Source organism: Bubalus bubalis, chromosome 4 (assembly GCF_019923935.1).
Source record: "Bubalus bubalis isolate 160015118507 breed Murrah chromosome 4, NDDB_SH_1, whole genome shotgun sequence".
Taxonomy (NCBI): Eukaryota; Metazoa; Chordata; class Mammalia; order Artiodactyla; family Bovidae; genus Bubalus; species Bubalus bubalis.
This window is the reverse complement of record NC_059160.1, coordinates 8,671,520-8,683,884: the sequence shown is the minus strand read 5'-3', so window position 1 is coordinate 8,683,884 and position 12,365 is coordinate 8,671,520. Positions and strand designations below refer to the sequence as shown.

The window sequence follows — 12,365 nt, the reverse complement described above, 5'->3', positions numbered from 1 at the left end:
ATAGTGTATTAATTAGCTTCCCAGTGCTGCCCCAACAAGGAACAGAGAGGATTTATCTAAATCATGAAACATGAAATGAAGCTAACACTTCGTTAATTATATTTTAGGGTAGTCTCAGCGTTAGGTAGGGTAGCAAAATTTCGGCCTAATTTTTGACAGAAGATGGAAAGCACTACTCAATTAACAAGGCATTTGCTTAGTACCTACTGTGCACAAATTTTAAGAGACCAAGAGGGAGGAAATTGGCCAATTTAGTTTTATAGTCATAGTTAAAAGGCAATAAAGGGTAAGGTAATACAAGAATTTTGATTTAGTGTCAATTAGCTTAAGTATTAATATATTAGACTGAACCATTCAAAACTGACAATGTCTGACAGTTTTTTTTTTTTACCAAAAGAAGTGGCAGTTTTATATGATTCAGCCTAACATTAAGGGACTCTTGTCATACTGTATCAGCTTCTAAAACATTATAGTGCTCATTCTATTTTTTAAATGAAATGATTCAAGTTGAAGCTGTCATTATTAGAAAATCAGTAGAAAGTAAATATAGGTCAGGGATTTGACTCCTGTTTCTCATATTCATTTATTTTTTAGACTCAAAAGTAACATATATTTTGTAGTTTTAAAGTGGTTTGGGGAGGATTGTTTGTTTGTTTTTACTACGTTAGGGAATTCTGTTGATTGGGTTGAGTCATGGACCCTGCTACTTGTTCTTCAAGTGATATTCCTCAGCTCAGTTCTTCAGGCCATTTCCTTTATGATCTTCATGCAAAACTACCTGTCTGCCTGCTTCTCTGCAGAGGTGTTTGATTGCAGAACTCTTTGCTCATATATGTATATATATTTCTTTATGAGAGATAAAAATCTTAATATCCAATTTTGCCAATCTGTCCCTGAATAACAGATTACTGACCAGTCAGAACAGGTTACTGCATATGTATTTCACTAACAAATATTTACCAAAAATCTATTTTGTGCAAGCAGTGGAGTGACTCTTTGTCAAATATAAAGTTGTATGGACAAAATGCATGCATTAATATACATATAAACTTCAGTTCAGTTCAGTTAAGTCGCTCAGTCATGTCCGACTCTTTGCGACCCCATGAATCGCAGCTTGCCAGGCCTCCCTGTCCATCACCAACTCCCGGAGTTCACCCCAAACTCATGTCCATCGAGTCGGTGATGCCATCCAACCATCTCATCCTCTGTCATCCCCTTCTCCTCCTGCCCCCAATCCCTCCCAGCATCAGGGTCTTTTCCAATGAGTCAACTCTTCACATGAGGTGGCCAAAGTATTGGCATTTCAGCTTCAGCATCAGTCCTTCCAATGAACACCCAGGACTGATCTCCTTTAGAATGGACTGGTTGGATCTCCTTGCAGTCCAAGGGACTCTCAAGAGTCTTCTCCAACACAACAGTTCAAAAGCATAAATTCTTTGGCGCTCAACTTTCTTCACAGTCCAACTCTCACATCCATACATGACCACTAGAAAAACCATATCCTTGACTAGACAGACCTTTGTTGGCAAAGTAATGTCTCTGCTTTTTAATATGCCATCTAGGTTGGTCATAACTTTCCTTCCAAGGAATAAGCGTCTTTTAATTTCATGGCTGCAATCACCATCTGCAGTGATTTTGGTGCAAACTAAATACCAGGAGCCACTCTTAGCCCTTGACTTGTTAGTCTGTTTAACCCTACCCAAGATAGGTACATGGTTATATCCATTTTAAAGATGAGGAAACTAAGGCCAGAAGAGGTTAAGTGTGCTTCTATCACTCAAATGTTTGACCAACCATCGTTCTGGTTATTGTGGAAACCCGAGGTTAGAAAGCAAGTGCTTTTCCCAGACCATGAAATTACAGTGGGATAAATTATCAGTGACTTCTGATGCCCTAAAATGGTAAATAGCAACACAGACCAACCTGTGCACAATGACACAAAACACTCATGCCTGTCACCCTGGGTTTCCTCCCAGCTCAGAACACCCCTTGAGGCCCCGGGGCACATGGGGACGCATGCCACACGCGCTGACCAGAGCTTTCTTGCAGAGTCACATCTTACCCCAAATCTTATCACAACGCTGCCGACTGTCAGGCTCTATCAAGAAAATGTGCACTCATCTTCCCGTTATGCCCAACGTGTGAACACTGATAACACATCTAAATTCGAAGAAAATCAACAGAAGTCATCTCAGTCAACCTGAAAAATCTAGTGACTCATTCACACCCTTTACACAGGGCTTCTGTGGGCGCTGGCTTCTCCTGAGCCAGCCTCCAGGCTCCTGCAGCCCCAGAGTAGCTCAGGGCTGGAGAGCTCGGCAGGTCAGATGAGTGCTGACTCTCTCCTGCACGGACTGCGGGGTTGCTCAACCAGTGGCCCCTGCTCTGTGCTGCCGGTAACCCCATCGCTTCTGTCTCCCAGGCCTGCTGAACAAGATCGCCTTGGGGAAAAGTAGCAGGAGGAAGATGCTGGCTTTTCAGCCCCAAGAGTAAATTCCATCACTCTGAAAGTAAAACCATGATATCTAAATTTGATTCGACTTATGTCAGGTCTGATAAATACATGCACACATGTAGATCCTTAAACGATGTACGTCGACTCCCCAGAACAAAACCACTTTCTTATCAGGAAGACGAGGTCTGGTAGACCAGTTCACCAGAATGAAGAACAGAAGAATTTTATTTTTTTTGTTATTGGATTTATTTTTTGGATATTCTAATTTACACATATACATACACACACATGCACACACACACACACACACACACACACATTGGTGTAATCCAGCCCACAGGACAGTTAATTGCCTTGGCAAGGATGGACAATTACAATTTTGTTTAAATTTAAACTGGTCCCATTAACTTAGTGAGCTTGGCTTTAGGCATCCATCCTCAGATGGATTTCAGCCTCAAGCCGGCAGTAAGCAGAGTAGGTGGGCTTCCCTGGTGGCTCAGACGGTAAGGAATCTGCTTGCAATGTGGGAGACCTGGACCCAATCCCTGGGTTGGGAAAATCCCCTGGAGGAGGGTATGGCAACCCACTCCAGTATTCTTGCCTGGAGAATCCCCATGGACAGAGGAGACTGGTGGGCTGCAATCCATGGGGTTGCAAAGAGTCGGACACGACTGAGTGACCAAGCACAGCACAGCACACTAGTGGTAAAGAACCCACCTGCCAATGCAGGAGACAAAAGAGACTTGGGTTCGATCCCTGGGTTGGGAAGATCCGCGGGAGGAGGGCATGGCAACCCATTCTGGTATTCTTGCTTGGAGAATCCCCATGGACAAGAGCCTACAGTTGGTCTATGGTCTGCAGTTAATGGGGCCACAAAGAGTTGGACACAAGTGAGTGACTGAGCACACACACATGTCTTCCAGCTGTGCAACCCAGGGGAGTTACTTATCCACCCCATGCCTCTACTTTCTCACCTGTAAAATGGGAATAATATAACTAAACTAACCCACCTGGGTTTGTTAAAAAGGTTAGATGAAATTATAAATGGTGAAGCATTGAGAACAATGCAAGCTCTCAAGACATGGGAGTTTTTTGTAACAGTAACTTGAAATGGGTTCACACATCCCAATAGGAAACTCTTGAATTCTCTTTTATTTTTAAGTTTAATCTTTTTTTATTTTTTGGCCATACCACGCAGCTTGCAGGATCTTAGTTCCCCGACCAGGGTTCAAACCCAGGCCTCCGGCAGTGGAAGTGTGAATTCCGAACCACTGGACTGCCAGGGAATTCCCATAACTTTCATCTTTGTAGCACTTAATTTCTTATTTCTTCTTTTTTTATGTACGTGCAGAATGAAGGTGTTTAGTCATCCTTGGAGTACAATCTTTCCTTTCATTAAAAACCATTATTAAGTGTCTTCAAGCTCCTTTTCTGCACTAAATGATCCAGATTACTTAATCGTTCTGTTTTACATGTGTTAATCATTTATTTGAACTTCTCAACAATCTCCAAATTTAGTACATGCAGAAATATTGTCTAGAATAATTTGGCTTTGGAACCCCTTATCAGCTTCAGTCCATTAGCTCGAGTGTTTAAAATTATTGTTAATATGATCAAAGTGAAGTTCTTTACCACATTTGTCAGTTGCTTTTATTATGTCATATTGCAATAGTCATGAAATTCTCAAATGCATAGTTCAGGAGAAGCCAAACCAGACAAGACGATAAGCCATTCATTCAGTCATCAAATATTAATATTTGTTGAGGGGCTGCTATGTGCCGGGTACTGTGCTATTCTCTAAGATTACAAATAAGACACACCCTGCTTAGAGGAGCTTATAGTTTGGAAGAGAAGACACAGAAGTAAACAAAGCATGGCCAAGATCTTTCATCTGATGCTGTACTTGAAGTCAGAAGGTGCCAGGATAACCTCGGAGCAAAAAGGAGGAAGAACTCAGCACTGCCCTGGTGGCTCGGATGGTAAAAAATTTATCTGCAACGCAGGAGACACAGGTTCGACCTCTGGGTTGGGAAGATCCCCTGAAGTAGGAAATGGCAACCCACTCCAGTATTCTTGCCTGGAAAATCCCATGGACAGAGGAGTCTGCGGGCAACAGTCCATGGGGTCACAAAGAGTCAGACAATTAGCACTTTGGTAGGTCTAGCAAGGCTGCACAGAGAAGGTGACTTTTGAGCCTTTTCTTTTTTTTTAGTATTCAGTTCAGTTCAGTTGCTCAGCTGTGTCCGACTCTTAGCGACCCCATGGACTGCAGCACACCAGGCCTCCCCATCCATGCACTGTGTTTTCAGTTTTTATTAAAAAGCTGTAGCATCCCATACATAGGTATCTCAGTGAGACAGCCTAACTTCTTGAGGTTTCAGGTTTGTTTGTCATAAAATGGTATCCCCTTCATCCTAAGCTCATGGCCAGTTTTAGTTATCCATGTTATCATTGATGAATTCCATTCTTTAATCGTCTTGCTCAGTTCAGTTCAGGAACTCAGTCGTGTCCGACTCTCTGCAACCCCATGGACTGCAGCATCCCAGGCTTCCCTGACCATCACCAACTCCCCGAGCTTGCTCAAACTCATGTCCGTCGAGTCAGTGATGCCATCCAACCATCTCATCCTCTATCGTCCCCATCTCCTCCTGCCTTCAATCTTTCCCAGCATCAGGGTCTTTTCTAATGACTTAGTTCTTTGCATTGGGTGGCCAAAGTTTTGGAGCTTCAGCTTCAGCATCAGTCCTTCCAATGAATATTCAGGATTGATTTCCTTTAGGATGGACTGATTTGATCTCCTTGCTGTCCAAGGGACTCTCAAGAGTCTTCTCCAGCCCCACAGTTCAAAATATCAATTCTTCAGCCCTCAGCCTTCTTTATGGTCCAACCCTCACATCCATACATGACTACTGGAAAAACCATAGCTTTGACTATAGGGACCTTTGTTGGCAAAGTGATGTCTCTGCTTTTTAGTAAGCGCTCTAGGTCTGGATAAAGACCTGGTGGTAGATTGGGCTTGATCTCCACGCAGCGTCTGCACTGTCAGCCACAGTGTCCAGGTGCGGCTTCTCAGCAGCGGGTCCTGGACCTCGCCCCTGACCCTTGCCCCTGGCTGAGGTGGCATAGATCTCACTGTGCCTGAGGCAAACTCCAGAGATCATGCACATGCCTTTCTGGCCCAGCTTGTGCTGTATTTTAAAATGACAAAGATTGAGGAGGAAAAAAGAGGAATGTACTTAACCATTAACTTCCGTAGTGCTGGTGTGCCTGGGGCCAGCCTCTAGGAAGGATGCAGACACACGAAACTGCCCAGGTCCAGCTGGGGCTGGGCCCACAGTGACCAACCCGAGCCTGAGCTCTGTCCTGCAGGCCTGGGAAGCGTGGGAAGGGTGTGTTTTAAACAAATCACTCTGGAAACAATGAAGAGGGGAAACTAGAGGCCTTTGAGTCTAGAGTAAGAGAGGAAAAGCAGGATGCTGAGTTCATGAGACAGACTATAAAGCCTCACTAAGGAGAGGGTGAAGGAAAGAAGGGAGTAAATGTTAGACATATTTAAAAGATAGGGTTTAAAAACACATTAGAGGGTGGAATGAATGGAGTAGAATTGGCATATACACACCACCATGGGTAAAATAGCTAGCTATGGGAAACTGCTGTATAGCACAGGGAGCTCAGCTCGGTGCTCTGATGACCTAGAAGGCTGGAATGAGGGGGGTGAAATGGAAACTCAGGAGGGAGGGGATATATGTGTACGTATAGCTGATTCATGTTTCTGTACAGCAGAAACACAACATCATGAAGCACTTATTCATTTCAATTCAGGCACTTGGTCGTGTCAGTTTGTGACCCCATGGACTGCAGCATGCCAGACTTCCCTGTCCATCACCAACTCCCGGAGCTTGCTCAAACTCATGTCCATTGAGTCAGTGATGCCATCCAACCATCTCATCCTCTGTCATCCCCACTGAAATATGTATAATATCATATATGAAACGAGTCGCCAGTCCAGGTTCGATGCACGATACTGGATGCTTGGGGCTGGTGCACTGGGATGACCCAGAGGGATGGTATGGGGAGGGAGGAGGGAGGAGGGTTCAGGATGGGGAACACGTGTATGCCTGTGGCGGATTCATTTCGATATATGGCAGAACCAATACAATATTGTAAAGTTTAAAAATAAAATAAAATAAAAATAAATAAATAAATAAATAAAGACCCAGTAGAGTGGGGTGCCAGTTTTGGGGAATAGGAGGAGAAGAGAGAGAGGCACTCAGAAGGACGTAGAGGTTTCCAGGGTGGACCCCTATGCGGGCCACAGTGCCATACTGTGCCCAAAAGGAGCAAACACAAGTGGCACAAATCCTTCTAGAAATGCTTCTCAAAGACTTGTTAAAGGTCAGCAGGGTATGTCAATGTCATATGCAAAGAGTAATATATGTATATTCCCTACTAGTTATTCTTTTCAAAAAACCCCTTAATATATGTTACTTACATGAGCTAAGATAATACTGATGTGGGAGTCTTAATGTTTAATTTTCCAGAAATTGATTTTCTAGGTACAATAAGATATTAGCATTGTTTCAGTTATCTGTGCCTGATAACTACTAAGATATCTACTTATTCATTTACTTGGTTATTATCAGTCTCTCCACCCCTCTCCCCACTAGAGGACAGGCTCCAGAGATCAAAGACTTTGCCTCTTCTGTCCACATCTGCATCCCCAGCACCTAAAACAGTGTTTGGCTAATGGTAGGTGCTCAGTAAATATTTATTTGTTGAGTAAATGAAAGCATTTCCATGTGGGCAAAAAGAAATCATCATATGCTTTACTAATGAGGAAAGAAAAGAAAAAAAACCTGGACTTATAGCAATTTTTCATGAACAGATCCAATTTTGCAAAAATGGAACTGACGTTTAAAAGATATTTTTCTTCCTGAAGCTCTGCTTCTGGGAAAATCACAGCTGCCAGCTTAGATGGTGGTTTTAACTGCCCAGTTTCAAATCCTGCACAGTTAAAAAACTGCCCAGCTACAAATTGGCAGAGCTCAGCTTCCTTAAATGCTGTTGGATCAGTAAGGAAACGGTGATTTTCCTTATTGATTTCATGCCAGTTCCTTTTTTGTGAAAATTCCCATGTGCTGTTCAATGGAACATGTACAAGAAAACCCAAACAGTGGGGGCCAGAAATTAAATAGGTCCCTCATGTTCCTCTCTGGTCAGGTGATGTCAAAACCTTTCTACTTTCAGGATGAAGCGTTCAATTGTTTTCCCCTTTAAATTTAGCAGAGAGCTTATTGCCCCTGGTGGACTACACATATGCTCCTTCTGATCTGTGAAGTAACTCATTCCTGGATGAACTTTAAGCTCCCAAATAGCGCATGTAAAATACTGTTTATGAAACATGGGAGAAATGTTTCACGTTCTCATTACTCCAGCACAGTTGCACCAAACCACTCTCTCCAAGGTTCCATTTTTCCCGAGAAGAAGGAGAAACAGGGACTTCCCTGGCGGTTCAGTGGCTGGGACTAGGTACTCCATTGCAGGGGGTCCCAGTTTCAATCCCGGGTCAGGGAACCAGATCCCACATGCTACAACTAAGACCTGGCACAGTTTATTAAATAAATAAATATTTTTTTAAAAACTTCAACATCACTATGATAACAGTAATAGTAAGCACACTTCTGATGGATTTTATTCAATAGTCTCATAGAGGCTGCAATGTAGAAAACCCATCAGCAGCAAAAAAACTTCCCATGAGCTGGATACTATGCCAGGTCCACGCCCTGCAAGGAGGAATGAGGCATGGTTCCTATCCCCTGGGGCTCACAAGTTAGCCAAGGGCAAGAAGACCAGAACCACAGGGCAAATTGAATAGTTACTAATGAATAGTTACATGGTCAGTGAGCGCTCCACGGGATTCAGGAAAGGACAGGGGTCATCAGACAGCGTTCCCAGAGGAGACGGACTTGAATTTGAGTTGGACCTTTAGTGGGGAGGCTGCACTGAGATAGAGAAAAGTGCTAGGAACACTCCTGGATGCCTTTGCTAGGAGTTCCAGCTGGCAGAGGCGCAGGTTGTAGCAGCTAAGGTAGGGGGCTAGATCAGGGGTGGTCTTGAATGCCACTCTCAGATCCGGGGGTTTGATTCTTGAAGTAAAGTGGAATCCTTGAGAATTTTTGAGCAGAAAGGATGTGAGCTAAGCAATGCTTCACAGAAATTAAATCAAACAGAGATCTGTGCTATAAATTTAACTGGGGGTCTTCATAATTGCGATAATGAGACTGTGACCCAGGCTGAAGACAGTAGGGCATCTCCATCACGCAGCACTTCTTAGTGATTTCTACGAAACTGCACTCTAGCTGACTCCATACTGAAAGATGGTGAGTGATTCTGTGATCCTGAATGCTGCTCGGAAGAGGTCTCATTCCTTTGGTGCCCCACGGTGTGTATATGGACCAGAGCCAGGTTTGGTCTATCTGCAAACCACAGAAAATCTAGGTAACTTAGAGAATAAAAGCTGGGAGGTTCTTAGAGCCCTCAGGATCCACCCCCTCGGTGTACCCATCCAGAGGCCAGCCCTTGGTCAGGTTCACCCAGCTCGTCAATGTCAGGCTCAGGGCATGACCAGAGCTCCTGACTGCACTCCAGCAAAGCTTCTGCAGCTGGTCCAAATTCTTTTTTGAGGTGTGCGTATACACATTCTGGCAGAATCCAGAAAAATCGGGGCCCTAACTGAGACACTGGAAGCTACTTTCCTTGACTCCCCCCAGGATCCATCCCCCGAGATCCAGTCCCTGCCTAAGCCCCCTCTTCATTCCAGCCAACCCCCTGCCTCCATGATTTCCTGCAGCATCCTCTGGCTTCTGGTTCTCTGCTCACATCCTGTTGTTTCTTGTGTCTTGCCACGGATTGTGCTGTCTTCTTTGTCCGGAACCCTTACCACCTTCAGGAGACACCCCCACAAATACCCAGCCTCAGCTCCTCCCGTAGGTGGGCTAAGTTCTCTCTCCCTGGAGCTCTGTGCTGCCCTACACAAGACTCTATCTCTGTGTCTCTTAGATGTCTTATAATTGCCTGTTCCTGTGCCTGCCTCCCGCCCTTCAACTGTGAGCTCCCTGAGGGCAGGGACTTCGTATGCATCACCAAACACTCAGCATCTAGCTCAGTGCCTGGCACCCAAGAGGCATTCAAGTGTCTGATGAATGAATGAATAGCATTTGCCTTAGTGCATTCATGTAACAAATATTTATTGAGCAGTTACTTATGATCAGTACTGTGGTATTCACACTTACGTGTCAGTATATACCAACACACTCAAGCTCCAAATTATGCACTGGTAAGTTATACACGTGGCATGTTCACAGGCACACGCAGCAGAGACCGTGTACGTATCTACAAACACCAGAGCTGGCAAATGCAGTAAAGTGCATGCCAGATGTCTCTGAAATTTGCAAAGAACCAAGAACCAAAAATGACAGTTAGCTCCATAAGCCCTCTAAAAGAAAAGAGAAAAAGTGTAAAAGAACAAAAGAGCAGAAGGAAGTGGCTATGGGGTTTTTTTCTGTGCACTTGAGCCGGGGGTGGGGAAGATTTATAAAAGCATTCTATGCTGGGCAGGTTCATCTAAGCCTGAGTTCCTCAAGGGCTGGTTTTAGGAGCTGTTAGGAAAATTCACTACCATGCATGAGTCGGGGGATTGCTTTTTATTCCACTGGAAACTGTTAATGAGGACGCCATTAGCGGCCCCTTCTCAATCTGCCTGATAGAGACAGCGGGTTCACCTGAGCAATTCTGGAACCTGATCACTGCCAGTTAGGGGAGCATTGTCTGGCTGACATAATCAAGTGAGTATAAATATATTTATCATGATTGGAGTGGGGAAGGGAGAGCAGAAAGATTGAGGCAGAAGCTGCCGCCCCTTGCCTGGCCCCAACCTGGATCTAACAGCGTGTCTGTCACCCAGCGCTCAGTAGAAGCCGTCACCAGAATGCACAGTTGAGAATTCAGGACTAAAATTGTTTTCCCCAGAAGGGGCCCTGTCTCTCCTTATTTTTCCTCCTCGCTTCTTCCCGTTGTTTTTTCTTTTTTTTTTTTCATGATCGCTTCCATGAACGCTGCAGAGAGACAGGAAACCAGATGCCCCGTTGATCACATTTACATGCTGCCCCCGTGGCCATGCTGCCCCCACTTAGCTTATCTGCAGTTCAAAGTGATCTGGGGGAAGGTGGCAGTGATGAGACTCCTACCCTCTCTGCCTTCCTGGGTGTGCCTGTCGGCCTGGCATCGGTTTTATTTCATTGTCTACTTGCGGGACTTTGATGGTAATATCTACGATATGTCTCAGAGCCGGTCTTGAAAGACCCTAATAAAAACAGTTCCCCTGCAGTGGACTAGATATGGGAGGAATGTCTCATGTTTCAACAGCTAGAAGGTGAGGTGAGTTGAAGTTGTATCTGGTGGTTATTCTTGTTGCCTGCCTGGAAAGCAGGGTCTATTTAAGCATTTGCACGGATTTCAAAATGCAGACTGCATCTCTTCATCCCCAAACCAATGGCTGGAGTTCAATATGAATGGTCGAGTGACACAGTTGGTGGGAGATCAATGACAAAACTGACCTCTTGGCTGAATTTGAACTTGGGTCGATGCAGAGCCAATCCATCAAAAGAGGGGCTTCTTTCTTCTTCCCTCCCTTGACTATTTGATAACAACATTTATAGAGCTGAGTTGATTTCAATTATTTCCTCTGCTCTTATCACGTGTGTGCTGCTCTGTCTTGGCTCTTGAAGGCTGAAGACCCTTCTCAGTGGCTATAACAGATGACAAAACCCATCCCTGTGTCCTGCTCCCACAGCTGCAAATTGCTCTCAGCCTGTCTTCTTGGATTTGACAAAAACTATTTTATTACTGGTAGCACACATATAATACTCAGTGATATAAGGGAAGGTGTAGATACACAGAATAAATAAGGAGCCCGTGTAGGAAAAATGTCATTTTATAGAGATCACTCAGCCTTAAGGCATCTGACCACCCTTATTCAGCCTGTTCCTGCTAAATTTTTCCTTCTTCAGCCGCCCAGGAATTGTCAAGGCTAACCTCTTTTCAGCCAGCTATCAGAAATATGTATTTCTTTTGCTTTTCAGATCTTAATGGATGAAATATTTCTTTTTTTTTCTGTCTTCTACCTCTTGCCAGACATATTGGGGGTTTTTTTGAGAAAGTGAGCTCATTTATCACCGAGGAAGAAAGAAAGTCATTCCATATTTACCCGTTAACAAATTACCACTTGGAGTGAAAATACAGCAGAACTCTCTCACTCTGTGAATAAATGTGTTACTCGCCTTGACCAACCCTCGGTCGATGGATAGCCACCTCTTCAAGTCGGCTTAATTTTCTCTCTTTGGTTTTTGTTTCCTTGAAGCAAAGAGATTCTTGGTTCTTTCTTTGATCCTGCTTTTGAGGAATGCGCCTGTCTCCTTTGAGTCTGTTTGTTTTGTGAGCTGGTTTGATTAACCCCTTAGCGTTTATCGAGGAATGTATTGCGTTGGGTGCTGTGGGTTCCTCTGAAATCCTCCCTGTTTGAACATTGAATAGAGTCACTTATCTGCATGCTGACTCCTTCCTAATCCATCGGTTTTCCTCTGTGTTGATGAGGGCATGAAATAGCCACATACCAAGAGATAGTATAATGTCGTAAACTGAGCCTAAGTACTGTAGTCAGCGAGACCCAGATCATAAAACAGTACAGCCTTGGGCACATGGCTTCCCTCTTCTGAACCATGCATTTCTTGTCAGAGATGTGCTGAATATCTCTCTATATATCTATACCTATCTCTAATACAGCAGTCTATTCCTTGCTGTTCTCCATACAAATGAGAAGAGCCTGGTTTAACCAAATAATGCTGGAGCAAAT

General features: G+C 44.1%; 1 protein-coding gene across 2 annotated transcripts in view; it reads left to right on the top strand.

Moving 5' to 3' along the window:
* The window catches only part of GRAP2 (GRB2 related adaptor protein 2), a 69,551-nt gene that overhangs the window by 17,361 nt on the left and 39,825 nt on the right, over window positions 1-12,365 (top strand). Inside the window, exon 1 of one of the 2 annotated variants that reach the window (XM_045165240.1) lies at window positions 9,648-10,299. The exons of the other annotated variant lie outside the window; for it this stretch is intronic. The gene's annotated coding sequence lies outside the window, so the exon portion shown is untranslated. Of the gene's footprint in view, window positions 1-9,647; window positions 10,300-12,365 lie in introns of those variants that run through there. 2 annotated transcript variants of the gene reach the window in all.